The 12614-nt window shown below is 49.8% G+C and overlaps 2 long non-coding RNA genes across 2 annotated transcripts; one reads left to right on the forward strand and one right to left on the reverse strand.

Annotated features, from left to right (window-relative positions):
- Positions 1-765: 765 nt before the first annotated feature.
- On the reverse strand, positions 766-2376 carry LOC308556508. Its single transcript, XR_013998712.1, has 3 exons — positions 1902-2376; positions 1665-1799; positions 766-1132 (listed from the first exon to the last, which is right to left on the reverse strand). It is a non-coding gene; the product is annotated as an uncharacterized lncRNA (long non-coding RNA).
- Positions 1703-3765, forward strand: LOC308556509. Its single transcript, XR_013998713.1, has 2 exons — positions 1703-1994; positions 3104-3765. It is a non-coding gene; the product is annotated as an uncharacterized lncRNA (long non-coding RNA).
- Positions 3766-12614: the final 8849 nt, after the last annotated feature.

Here is a 12614-nt window from a genome sequence, read left to right on the forward strand (position 1 = left end):
TAGTAGAGTGGTGGGGTAAGGGATAGGAGAGAGGAGAGAGGAATCAAAGATGATCCCAAAGTTTTGAACTTGGGTAACTATGAGGATGTTGCTGTTACTAACACAAGCCTAGAGGAAAAGCTAATTTGAAGGGGAGAGGGTGGGAAGGGTAACTTTTTGGGGGAAATAATTTCAAAAGTATAGAAAAGTTATACTGAAAGCAGCACAAAATAACTACCACATTCCCTTTGCCCAGAGACTTATTCATCCTACCCCTACCATCTCAATAACATCCTTTATAGGGAAAGGATCCAACAGGGGATCACACACTGTACTGGATCGTCATGTCTTTCAAATCTTCTTCAATCCAGAGACATTCCTCAATTTCCCTGTCCTTTCATGGCCTTGGCTTTTTTTTTTTTTTTTTAATACTCCAGGCTATTTTGTAGGCTGTTCCTCAATTTGGATTTGTCCAATGCCTCCTCATGATTAGACCCAGGTTATGCACCTTTAACTGGAATATCACAGAAGTGAGTATGTTCTCATTGTGTCGTCCATCAGATGGCATACATGTCAATTTATCTCATTACTTGGGTGTTAACTTCCATGATTTGATTAAAATAGTATCTGCCAGTTTTCTCCATGGTAGTTACCTGCCCCCCCCTCCCCCACCTAATTATTAAAATATTTTGTGAGTACATTGAAAGAGTGTTGGCAAGGCTGGCTTCACGACAATATCACCTGTGTAGCTGTACTGAGTCCTGCGCCTAGAAGGGACCCAGGTTTGGTTTACTTTTTGCTTAGTTCCCACAATGAAGGAAGGAAGAAAGGCAGGAAGGCAAGAAAGAAGGAAAGGACAAGTAGGCAGACATTCAATTTTTTTTTAAATCATTGATTTAAAAAAAAAAAAGTTTTTATTGATTTCAGAGAGAGGGAGGGAGAGGGAGAGAAAAACATCAACAATGAGAAAGAATCTTTGATCAGCTGCCTCCTGCACGCCTCCTGCTGGGGACTGAGCCCGCATCCTGGGCATGGGCCCTGACCAGAGTCGAACCACCACCTCCTAGTTCATGGATGGACCCTCAACCACTGAGCCACCCAGGCTGGGCCAGACATTCCATTTTGACTCGGTACATTTGAGTTGCCAAGACACCTAAGAGTTAGAAAAGCAAAACTAGGATTTGGGAGGAAAATCTGGGCTGGAGATAAAGGCTGGGGTGTAACATGCACAAAGGTGGTGACTAATCAGGAGGACAATTTCTCCAAGAAAATTAGAAAGAAAATGAGGAACTGAGGATCTAACCTTTGGGAAGACACAGAGACGGGGAGCAGAGAGAGAAAGGGAGGCCCAAGAACTTAAATAAATGCATCAGAGAGTAAGGGAAATCCAACGGTGCGATGAAACCAAAGGAAAGGGGGATTTTATAAGGAAAAGAGTAGTCAGCCATGTCAGAGCTGCAAAGAAGTTAAAGGAGATGGCTGACCAAGAAGAAGTCCCTGGTTCTAGTAACTAGCCACAATGAAGAGAGAGTTTGTTTGTTCTTTCAGGCATTCAACAAGCACTGGGGTTCGGTCACGGGCTTGAGGACAGAAAGGGTGCTGGCAGGGAGGGCTTCCTGTGTGTGCCGCCCACGCAGGCACACGGGGCCCCAGCTTAGAAGGGCCTCGTGCTGTGAGATTCTTACTGTTCGAGCACAGGTCCCGTCACTTTGCCCTGGACCCTGCCCACTGCGTAGCTGGTCCTGAGCTGCGCAGCGAGTGTAAACTAGTCTTTCCTTTGGGACTATCTGTTGGTGACAGTAAGAGGCCGGTGTCCTGTCCTGCAGGCAAAGTAGAGTTAAAATGTAACGTAGCCTCGGGCATGTGTGTTGGCAGCCGGCTGAGCGCGGTGGGAGGAGATTACCGAAACCCGCGGAGATTACCGAAGGGGCGGCCGGGTTCAAGGCCTCCGGTGAGTCAGATGTAGCCTCGGACTGGAGGAGAGTCGAGGCAGGAAGCCAGCCGAGGCAAAGAAGGTGGGGTGCAGGCCGAGGCCGAGCGAGCGCCAACAGAAACCCTGGTCTGGTGCCTGGAACTGAGCGTGTCTCCACGACCCCAAGGCCTTCCGGGGAGCCCCCGGACCGGCGGCGGGGCGCGCGCGGGCGGCGGGGCGCGCGCACGGAGCGGCCGCGCGGGTCGGGGCCCCCGGGCCCGCACGACTGTGGGACAAAGGGGCCGAACCGACCGCGGGGCGGGATCCCGGGCCCGACTTCTCGGTTCCGTCCCCTCCCCGGGGCAGGCGGCCGGGGAGAGAGGGCCTCCGCGACTCCCGCCAGCAGGCCGAGCCAGGGGCCGCCGTGGGCCCGCGCACGTCCGCGCCGCCCTCCCGGGCCCGCGCGCCCCGAGGCCGAGCCGGCGGGGCGGGGCCTCGCGCTGCCCGGGGCCGCGGCCGGGCCTTAGGTGCGGGGCCCGGGGAGGGGGGGCGGGGCGGGAGGCGCGCGAGGAGGGGCCCGGGGAGCCCGAGCGCGGCCGTTCCAGTTCCCCGCGCGCTGCAGGGGGCGTCCCGGGCCCAGCGGCGCGGGTCGGGCGAGTGGGAACTGCCCCGGCCCGCGCGGTGGGGGAGGAAGGCGCGGAACCCGGTCCGAGCCAGACGCCGCCCTCCCCGCCCGGCGCGCCGGGGCCTCTGCGACGGGCCCGCCGGCAGCTGCGCGCTCGGCTACGTGCCCGAAGGCCCTGTGCAGCCTTCGAAACTTTTAGGAGGGGCGCCTGGAGGAAATTAACTGGACTCAGAGCTTTGAGAAGGAAACTGAGGACGCGGGAGGTGGGTTTCAACCTCCGCCTGCCACCATGTAATCAAAGTGGTGGTGCTTACTGGCAGTTCCAGAAAAGTGTAAATATTTAGACAAAAAAAGCACCCATAATTCCACTACCCACAGGCAAACACTTCGCAACTGCAATAGTTCTGTTGCTATGTATATTTTTCTTTACATGAGTGACAATTCTGTGCATATCATCCAGTATCATGTTTTTTTGTGCTTAATGTCTTATAAACATTTCCCATTTCCTGGGATATATATAGTGTCCCCCTAAAATGTATACACACTCTTAACAGCTGATAACTCACTTAATTTTCACTCCTTTTCAGGTTTAACTGATTTGAAATAATGGGTGAAGCCAGACTAAGTTTTGAACGTAGAAAATGTATCCTAAAGTGCCACTAGACTTTTTATGGAGATGCATAGAAGATGAAGATTACAGTGCAAAACCGGCAACAGTCCACAAGTTGAGTGTGCACAAATACCCAATGAAATGATCCTCGATGTTTGCAGTTCCATTGCTCCAAGTTATCAGCAGTGCCTAGACCATTCTGGACACTTTTTCTTGTATTTTAAACTCTTGTGTACTGTGTCAAGACAATCATAGCACAGCCCTGATGGGATCAAAACACACAGCAGGAGCAACTACTTTTCCTTTGCTTACTTCTGTTTGGCTGCGCGTTTGTTATCTCCTGGTTTCACCACCTTCTATCCGTGATCTGGCCTTCGCCCCTACGCCTGTGAATTCACCTCGCTCCCGCTGCAGCACCTGGAATCTCCTGTTTTGCCCTCACCTTTGAAGTCAGTTACAGTACTCCCCCCTCACCTGCGGGGTGTATGTTCCAAGACATCCAGTGGGTGCCTGAAACCACGGATGGCACCAAACATTACATAGACTATGTTCCCCCCCATACATACCTAAAGTTTAACTTATAAATTAGGCATAGTAAGAGATTAACAGCAATGACTAATAAAGTAAAACGATTATGAATGGCTTTGGGGCTATTACTAAATAAGATAAGGATTACTTAAACACGAGCTTTTCGATGCTTCGACAGTCAATCTGATAACCGGGACAGCTACCAAGTTACTATGGGGAGGTTAGTATGTACAGGGTGGATGACACAAAGGGATGATTCATGTCCCAGGCGGGATGGCCCAGGACGGCACAAGATTTTATTATGCAACTCAGAACAGTGTGCAATTTAAAATTTATGAATTATTTCTGAAATTTTCCATGTAATATTTACAGACGTGGTCAGCTATGGGTAACTGAAACCACAGAAAGCAAAACAGCAGATAAGGGGGATTACTGTATGTTCGTTCATGTGTTTATCTTGCGTCTCCCATCTGGGCCCCAGACCTGGTGATGTTTTTGACGATCACTTTATTATTCTCAGAGTTGGCTTGTTGTTTATTTTTTCTTTCGTGTTTCCTTAAGACTATTACCCATCCTCTCAGTATCACTAAGTCACAAAATGATGGCATTTTCAAGCTGTAAAGAACTTATCCATTGTCTAGTTATTGTTTTACAAGGGAGGTACCCCGGTCACTCTGCTGGTTGAGTGGCCAAGGCTAGGGTGCAGGTGTCCAGTGCTTTTTCCTGCAGCACCTGATCACTGGCTGTTTCCCGGGCTCCAGGCCCTCCTGAGCTTGCATCCAGTAAGAGCAGGGAACCCACCAATGCCTGAGACTGAGCAGCAGCCTCTGTCTCTTTGCTGCTCAGGGTGGTTGCTTAGCCAATCCTGAATTCTTGGGCAATGAGGATTTTGCCTCCATTCACTCTGAAAAATATCCTGATAAACTTTTTTTCTGGGTCGGCTCTGGCTAACATCTGACTCTTGATAATATGACAGGGAGAAGAGCAGGTACAAAGGAGAACCGTTCAAAACTCCTACTATATCCCGCAGAAGAAACGAGCTTCCCTCTTCCTGGCCCAAGTCTTAAAGCTTCCTTAGAGCTGGCAAGAGCTTTCTTTTATTTTGTTTTTCAAATGATTTAAAATTTATTTTATGTTTTTATTTTTTAATCTTCACCCAAGTATATTTTTTCCATTGCTTTATAGAGAGCAGAAGGGAGGGGAGAGAGAGAGATCGATGTGAGAAAGACACATCAATTGGTTGCCGACAGCCTGCACTGAGATAGGTGTCCTTGGCTGGAATTGAACATGGGACCCTTCAGTCTTCGGACTGACGCTCTAACCACTGAGCCAAACCAGCAAGGGCTTAAAATTTATTTTAAAACATTACCACAAACACACACCATACTCACAGCTTTACAATTCATCGGGTTTTATACATAGTATTGTTTGTGTTATATTTTTATGTAATTTATATGTGGTTTTGATTCTGCAATTTGCTTTCCTCCCTTTAAAAAAGTATTATGTGTATAGAGAGAGATGCAGATATCAAAAGCATACAGTTTGATGAATTTCCCCAAACTGAACATACCCAGTTACTTGCATTCAAATCAAGAAACAACATTTCCATCACCCTAGAACCTCCTTGTATAGAGCTTTTTGTTATTTCTTCCCTCTTTTCAGAAATTTGCCTAATGTGAAAGGATTTTTATTTAAAGATGGCATATTCCCCAGCTTCCTAGAGTGCAGAATGTATATAACAGACGAAACATTTTCTTCCTCCCCACTCTTACGAGGCAGACTTAAAATCAAGTGCATTAAAAACTGGTTTCTTAGGAGGAAACTCGAGGTTGGATTCATAGTTACTTAAAGCTGGAAGAGACTTTGGGAAGAGGAGATTATGGCCACGGTGTTGTACCTCTCCAGTGGCAAATCTGGAACTGGAGCCCAAGCCTCCCAATCACCCACCATTATTCCTTGCTTTGTTCATGTTCTGTAAACATCCACAACAGAGAATGGAGAGGTACCGGGAAGATTTCCTGCAGAGACCTGAGCAATACAACTGTGAAATAGGGTACAAGTGGTTTCCCCTTTTCCATTCTACTGGGGAGAACTCTGCTGCCCTCTGGTTGCTTCCTGAATAGTCTCTGACAGGTTCCTTAACCCCATGGGTTCCCAAACTGTGTGCTGAGGCACCCAGGGGTGCTGCAGAAAGTCCACAGGGGCCCTTCAGGATATTTTAAAAATTCGAAGGAAACACAGCGATACTTGACATCTGTCACACACTGCATGTGCTATTAATTAGAGGACATCCACAATTTCAGCATTAGAACACATCACATTCCTTTTGATGATATCCTACCTTTAAGAAGTTGGGTTTTTGGTGGATGCTGTGTTAAAAGAAACTTGATGGGGAAAGGAAATGAGGGTGGTTGTGTGCAAGCTGATTCCAAGGTTTGAGAAGCTGTACCGTGCCCCACATGTGCACCAATTTCATTAGAAAGTGATTGTAGTTAAGAATAAAACAAAAATACCAGTCTTTTTCAATTTATGTGTATACTATTTTTGCTAACAACCATTATATTGTTAGGACATAAATACTAATTAAATTGTTTGGATCTAACTACTTGATAAGCGGGCTCATTAGGCCTAGGGTTTCTGTGAACCTTTGTCTTAGGCATAAGGTTAGGGGTGATCAGGTTCTTTGAGTTAATTCAGCATCTCTAGTACTGTTTGTCAACTGGAGATTGCTGGCAGGCCAGAGTTAAGAATGATTTTTATTTAGACAAGGAAACTAAACCTCAGAAAATAACTTGATGGAGGTTATCCAATCTGAGCAGATCCAGGTCGTATGGGGGCCTGAAGCTTACACAATTGTCGGAGCCCACTTTAAGAATAATAATGCACAATTAGAGATTCAAAACTGGGTAGAGGCTTGCCAGGGGCCTATGCACGTGAGGGGTTCTGAAGCCTAAGGTTCGTTAGCTTCGGGGCAAATCCTCATTGGCCACGTCCTCAGTGAACCAAATCCTCATCAGCAGTGGAAATGGAATTTGAGCCCAGCTTTGTCTGCCTCTAAGGACACAAAATGGGAATTTCCTTTCCTAACAACAGGAACAGAAAACCAGGGATGTGAAAGCACTCCTAGAAACCCGAGCCTCGCTGGGTCATGGGTCCGCCCCTAAGAAGGAACCTGAGTGGGAACACAATGCCTGTATCTTCTCGTTAGGGTTGTGACAGGTGACTGGAGGATAGGGCTTTGGTGGCAAAGCTCAGTTTGAATTCTAGCTCCACCACTTCTTAGCCCTGTGATCTAGGAAAGTTACTTACCATCTCTGAATGTTACTGGAGCAACAATGCCCACACTCCACAAGACAGGATTAAATGAGATATCACAGATGAAAGTGCTGGGTCTACAGCAGGCACACAGGCTCTGCTGATCTCTCTTTCTTTCCTCTGCTCCCACTCAGATATTATGGGTATTTGGAGACAAAATAAATATAGACAAACTGATTGGTAGAGGTTTCCTTCATGTGCGGGTAAGTAAATGCACATATATGGCAAGCAACTGTCTAAAAGAGATGCAAATCAGACCAAGTTGGCAGATACTTGCCTGGTATCTTGTCTTGGTTCAGTGACTAGCTCAGTGTCTATTTTCAGGGGTTCCCCATTGTCCACAGACTAAATTCAAAACTCCTTATCCTGGTATTTGAAATTTCCCCAAATCTGACCTTAAGTTAACCGTCTAACATTTTCTCCCACTATGATCCAACCAAACCCCTCTTCCTGCTGGACTGGTTTCCTCACTGACCCTTTAACATCCACCACAGCCTCAGCAGAAAGCCACTTCCCCTGCCAGGAATTCTTTCTCCTTTCCACAGTCCCGAGTCCTCCCCATCCTTCAGGACCAGTTCAAGTCCTCTCTTGGCAGTGAGCATGTTCTGAATGATCCCAGGCCCCGGGGGGGATTCCCATCTTCTCAACTCCTAGCACTAGTCCCATTTGTGTCATGCATTCGGGTCTTAACCACACACTGCCTTCTTTTGTTTTATAGCTCTTTGGGAGTTTGTTTTTCCTTTCAATTGCACTGTAAGTTCAGTGCGGTGTCATGAAAATAACATCAGACTGAAGGCAGGGACTTGGCTTCTGTTTCTAACTTTCTGTATAACACTAGGCAAATAGCTTCCTTTAATTCAGAAGTGAGGGGGGTGGGTGTGGAAACTCTAAGGTTCCTTTTCTTAAAATTAAGGCCCTCACCCGGCTGGGTGTGGCTCAGTGGTTGAGCATGGACCTGGGATCCAGGCGATCGGGGTTCGATTCCCGGTCAGGGCACATGTCCGGGTTGCAGGCTCTATCAATGCCTCTCATCATTGATGTTTCTGTCTCTCTCTCTCCCTCTCCTTTCCTCTCTCTCTCTGAAATCAATAAAGATATATTTAAAAAAAAAAAAAAATTAGGGCCCTCTTCACAAGTCCCAGCTCAGTGATATGCATACATAATTTCATTGGAAGAACATTCAAACATCTGTTGATTTACTTAGTCCCGAAGCACTGAGCTAGGTGCTAAAGGATAAATAAAGGTAAACAAAAACACAGGGCTTACTCTCAAGGAACCTACAAGGGAAGACCAGATGCACATAATCACTTGTGGGATTTATTGAGTGGGGTCAGGAGCTACAAGATCAGGAGCTGGTGGATTATGTCTGGCATTCTGTCTGGTGGATGCCTTTGCCACTCCACTGTTTGGCCCCCCCGGGGGGGGGGGGGCTGACTTCATCCTCTGCATCCCGGGGGGGGGGGCGGCTGACTTCATCCTCTGCACCCCACCACTGCACACCTCACAAGGGCAGCACTCGGAGGCTCCCCGCCTCTGTTCTCTCGGTGCCACATCCTGTTCCCCTTGGCTTAGACTCAGCTGTACTTGCTCTCCGCTTGGGGGTGCCCCTGTCAGCCCCTACCCTGCCCTCTGCCGGCCCATTTACTATCTGCTGGCACCTGAAGTCAGTCCTCCAAAGCCGGGCCTGGCCTGGTAGATCCATCCGGCCGCAACAGAGAGCGGGAGGCGTCAGGAAGGAGGAACGAACACTGAGAAACGCGGCGCAGCGGCTGAGCCCAGGGCGACTTCTTTGATGGCTTTATTGACACGTCCAGCGCTGTCCTGAGCACGCCCTAGACTGACTCGTTTAATCCTCGCAACGTCTCTAGGAGACAGTTACTATCGTCATCCTCGATTTACAAATAAGGAGCTGGAGGCAGAGAGAAGCTAATCACTCGCCCACGAGCGCCGGTCGGCGCGGGCAGGGCTGCCCCCCGGCCCGGCCCGGCCGGCCCCTCCCGCGGCCTGAGCGCCAGCTGCCCCTCTGCCGGACTCCGCAAAGGGTTCTCCCCGGGGGAGGCCCCGAAAGGCGCCAGCTGCATAACCGAGGCTGGGGCTCGGGTTTCGGGGTAGCCCGTCTGACCCCGAATTGCAGGAAAGGGCCTGTGGAGAGAAGGCCCTGGCAACGGGAGGTCCGAGTTCCGCTCTTGGCCCCGAGCTAGGAAATCTTTTCACCTTCCTGAACCCCCTTTAGAGTAAGAGAGAGGTGAAGGGGGCTGGGCTCGGTGAGCCCCGGGGAACCGCCGGCATTCCCGTGACGAGGGGCCGGCAGCGGCGCGGGCAGACCGCACAATACGGGTCTGTGTGCGCCGAGGACACGTCCGCGGGTGAGGCAGGAAGGGGTGTGTTCCCGCGGCGGGGGCTCGGGGCTGTGCAGGGCCGGGGAGCCGGGCAGGAAACTTAAGAGGCTCCGCCGAGCGGGACTTGGAGAGCAGCTGCGGGCGGGCCCCGCGGCCCCGCTGTGCGCGGAGGCTGCGCGAGGAGGAGCCGCGGCAACGGCGACGAGCTCATCCGGAGGCCTAGCGCGGCGCTCGCCGGGCGCGGGGCCAGAGCCGGGCCCCAGCGGGCAGAAGGCGGGGCCGGGCGCGCAGGCCGCGGCCCGGGCGCGCTCCCAGGGGCCCGGGAGGCTAGGTCCGGGCCCGCCCTCCCGCCGGCCGGGCCCGCGCAGGCTCCGCCCACAACACTAGTCACGTGTGCTCCACGAACCCTCCCTCGGCGCGGACTTGGGGCGCGCGGGCGGGTGGGGAGCGGTGTCCCGAGGGAGAAGACTCCGGGGGCGGGCTGGGGAGTGGGCTCCGGGCCCGGGCACGGTCCGAGCAGGCGGATGCCTCGAGGGCTCAGGCGGGTGGCCCGGGCGGCGCTGGGCGGGGCCTGTCGTGAGGGGCGGGGCCTGTTGCTGGGGCTGGCGCAGGAAACGGGGCGAAGGGGCGGGCCCTTCAAGCTGCCTGTTCTGGTTGCTTGTTTACTCCTGGAGGGGGAGCTTTAACCCGGAGGGCGGGAGGGAGAGAGGGAAAACGCGGACTGGATTCCGGAGCTGCTGGAGCAGGAGTGGAGCGGAGGAGGGGTGAAGGAGGGGACTGCAGCGGAGGTGCCAAGGCCGCTGCGTTCCTGGAAGGATCCAGCTAAAGACGCCCTGGATAGTTGTTTTTGTGGGCTTTTTTCATGTATGTGTGTGTGTGTGTGTGTGTGTTACAAATTTCCTAGCCTGTTCAGCGCCCCCCGCGCGCGCGCGCGCACACACTAGTTGGTGCAGGGTGTGCATGAACGCAATCCTTTCGGCCTTGAAATTCCTTAATCCGAGAGTGGGCTCCCCGGAGGAGAGGGCTCTGCGTACGTGCTCACAGGGATCCCTGCCTTGTGAGGTGGTTGTCTGTGTGCCTGATGTCCTTCAGTGGGGCTCTGCCACTTTTCTTAATCCAGGAAGTGATTCATTACAGTATCGTCATATATTTTGTGTGCCTGCGTGTGGCTACAGTTACACAAATAATTTTAGTCAAGAGGCATTCCAGCTTTTTGAGTTTCATTTTCTAACTTGTATGGTAGATGGCAAAGCTCTTCCTAAAATGTAAAGTTTCATAAGTGTATCAGCATAAAAATAGAGGGCGTGGGTACTGTTGCAATGCCTTCTTCAACTAAGGCAATTTTTCGTTATCTGAAAAATCATCTGGTATCTAAAGAGATATTGTAACATAATTTAATATTGTACTAGTAACTACCATGTAACCATTTTATACATGGGGAATTGAGTCTCAAAAAGACACAGTGGCTTGTCAGAAGTCACAAAGCTAGTCAAAGGGCACAGGATCACAAGTGCCCACAGTATAGTAGACATGTAATTTTCTCTGTCCATTCATTCCTCTGGGACACCAGTCCTCCATTCCCTGTGGTTTAATGTAGGTTCAGAACCATAGAATCCCATCCCTCTGACAGCAGTGATCCGAAAGGGTGGGCATTTTAACTAAAAAAATTCAATTAGAGTCTTTTCCTGGAACTAATATATGAATACAAGAGAGAAAAGTTTGTTTTCTGCTGGTGTTGCTAAATTGGGATATCCTTCCTAGTTGGTAGCTGCCAGCAATAGTCTTTCCAAGTATATGAAGCAAGCTCATTTTGGGGGATTGTGGGGCGCTCTTCTGAAGTAGGAAAGAATGGGACCAATAAGAAGGAGCAAACAGAAATGACAGATTTGGAGCACAAATGCTGACATCTTTGTTTAAACCTGGGGTCTGGCTGTGTCTGTGGCCAGGACAAACTCCTCGATTTCCCAGTTAAGTGAGCCAACAAATTTATTTTTTTGCTTAAGCCAGCATGAATTGAGTTCCTGTCACTTGTCTTCAAAGAGAGGCCTGACTAATAAGTTTGGCACCATGTTATTTATTTATCCCTCAGAAAATAATGGAAGTTGGGTGCTGGCCACAACTATCACTTCTTAAGTGTTCTAGTTCCCATGAGTCATACCAAGTGTGAGTCTCACGGATCTGGGTAGACAGAAGAAAATGTAATTCTTCCTCGATATTGTATGACACACAGGCCACAATTCAACAAACCCAAACTAGAAGTTGGATAGATAACATTTCACCTTGGGATATTGTGACAATCTGAATCATGAAGAGGCTAAGTGAGGTTTTTCAGATGAGATTATTAGTAGGTTTTTAGCGAAATGGTAAAGAAAGAGGGGCCGATAACAGTTCTCATCGTTGGTTAAAGCTGAAGAATGGAAAAGTGAATGGTCAGTTTTACAGAAGCAATTAGAAGGGCAGGACGTTGAACTGCAAGGAGCAGGGGTATTTGGAGTCACAGAGTTTTAGAGACAGAGAGCATCCCTGACAGATCATTCTTTCTCCTGAACAATTCTGGTGATGGACAGCTAGGTAGGTCATCAAACAAAAGGTGGTCAGTGGTCCAAGGAGAGCGGGGGAGGGGGGATACGATCCTTCACCTCCTTTGTCAGCTATCTAAGAATCTAGAGATAAAGTTGTAGAGGCCCTGTGTGTGTTCCTTGGGAAATCACCAGGGAGACTGGAACTGGTTTGATACTGTTGCCATGAGAAGAAGAAAAAAAAATGTAATGTATACAGTGCCAATCCTTTGCTACTCCGACTTCCAGGAGGAAGGTTCATGGCTGGCTCAGTCAGCTGCCAGGTCTTTGACAAAGTTAAGAGACATAGTCAGGAGCAGGGAGAACCAGGTAAAAGACAGTGGAAGAGAGGGGTAGGAGAAAGGGGAAAAACAGCTGCTGGTGGGAAATAAGATTTTGGGGGCAGAAACATAAAAAGAGGATTTGGGGGAGCTTTATTGTGTGTGGTGAGATGAAATTCCTCTTCGGTGTCCTTCTAAAGGGAATGTCAACAAAGACTTCCATTATTTTAAAGGCTCTTTTGAATTGAATTCGTTTTTCTCCTGGCTGTGTCACCCAGGTTTCACAGGTTGGCCCCTCAGCATTTTGTATCCCCTCCAGCAGCCTGACCGCAGCATCCCACCTCCTGCACCTTTTCCCAACACACAGAAGAAATCACAGTGACAACGATAACCTCCGTTTATCAAGTGGTGGGTGTGAGCGTGTTGGCCACCGGGCCGGCCAGTGCACGGTAGCAATGACTTTCCAG

Source organism: Miniopterus schreibersii, assembly GCF_964146895.1.
Source record: "Miniopterus schreibersii genome assembly, chromosome: 4".
In the NCBI taxonomy this organism is placed as follows: Eukaryota; Metazoa; Chordata; class Mammalia; order Chiroptera; family Miniopteridae; genus Miniopterus; species Miniopterus schreibersii.